The 1,622-nt window shown below is 35.8% G+C and overlaps 1 pseudogene; it reads left to right on the forward strand.

The window, feature by feature from the left end:
* LOC109581841 (uncharacterized) overlaps window positions 1–1,300 on the forward strand; it is a 7,287-nt pseudogene extending 5,987 nt beyond the window's left edge.
* The last annotated feature ends 322 nt before the right edge of the window (window positions 1,301–1,622 follow it).

The raw sequence follows: 1,622 nt of genomic DNA on the forward strand, positions 1-1,622 counted from the left end.
TGTTGGCTTTTTGTCTAGTGCATCAGGTGTGAGACAGATAGCAGGCATTTTGTAGCCAAAAGATATGACAATCATTTCTTCATCTGTAGCTACCAAAACAAGAAGTTACCAGGCTATAGCTTTAAAATGTAGAAAGATAAGGTTACGTAGAGCCTGCAATAACTTTACTTTGTGCAGCAGACTATTTTATAAATTGTTATGAAGCAGTATACATCCCAACGCATTATTGAGTTACTGCCTAATTGAAAAGCCCACCAAAAATTGCATTCAGGTGTAATTGACTGTGAAAGGGTTAAAGGGTAACTCACATGATTTTCTGCGGTATTTTTTAAGAGGCCTAATATGATTATATGATCATAAAAATTCTGTATGCAAAGTCTAATTTTCTGAAGAAATAAATTATTCACGGAGATATGAGCCTTCAAAGTTGCTTATTTTGCTTCCTGCAATTTTGCATCCAGTCAGGTGGTGTGACTGAACATGACATCATACAAGGCTTATGGTTGACTTTTACCATTGACTGCAATGTAAAATTAGTTGATATCTCTGTTAGATTTCATTTAATACCTTGTTACTTGATTCCTGTGGTAACAGTGATAGAGTGTGTTTACAAATCTTAATAACCGAAGGACATCTGAGTCATTATGGCTAGCATAGATTGCAGCTCATAGCATACTTTTGACCATTCATAATGAAGGAGTGCTTGTGTGGTTCATCAAATTTCATGTACTAATTTTGCTTAAAAGTGTATGAGCACTGAACTAAACTATTAAAGGGACACATGCACGGAAGCACGTCATCTTGAAAAACTGGCCCGTTTTTCAAGATGACATCATTAATGATGACGTTTAGTGTTGATAACTATTCATAACGTGCGGCCGCGCCCCCTAATAATTAAGGCAAAATGGCTACTCGAGTGGCTACTTGTAAATATTCCTGGTGTTTCTTCACTAAAAAGAGTATCTTGGGGTGGCAAAAGAGCTAATTCTGTTCGAGAGAAGTGTTCTACAGATGCCTACTCCTGGTTCTGCGACTGATTGCTGTCTCTACTCTCTACGCGTGTCTAAACACGTGTCATAACTATTAATTAATGATCTGTTGCACGCCCAATTTAATGTTTACTTCCTCTACAGTAACGTGTGCATTCTATTTCCGTGAACGTGTCCCTTTAAATATAGGTAAAATACAAGCACAGCTTCGTTATGGATGGTCAAAAGTAGACTATGAGCTGCAAGCTATACCAGCCATAATGACTCAGATGTCCTCTACTTATAAGCACAATCTATCACTGTTACCATAGAATTCACGTTACATGGTATTAAAAGAAATCTAACAGAGGTATCAACTAATTTTACATTGCAGTCAATAGTAAAAGTCAACAAGATTTGTATGACGTCACATTTAGCCACACCCCCTGACAGGATGTAAAAGGGAGGAAGCAAAATGAGCAAATTATTTTTTCCAGAAAATAAGTCTTTGCATATAATATTTTTATGATCATATAATCATATTAGACCAATAAAAAATACCCCAGAAATCATGTCAGTTACCCTTTAAAGCAAGATTTGTAAAACTAAATTTTGTGTATTTGTTTTGTGTTAATACCAATACAGTTTAAATTG

This window comes from Amphimedon queenslandica, unplaced genomic scaffold, assembly GCF_000090795.2.
Source record: "Amphimedon queenslandica unplaced genomic scaffold, v1.1 AMPQUscaffold_13415, whole genome shotgun sequence".
Taxonomy (NCBI): domain Eukaryota; kingdom Metazoa; phylum Porifera; class Demospongiae; order Haplosclerida; family Niphatidae; genus Amphimedon; species Amphimedon queenslandica.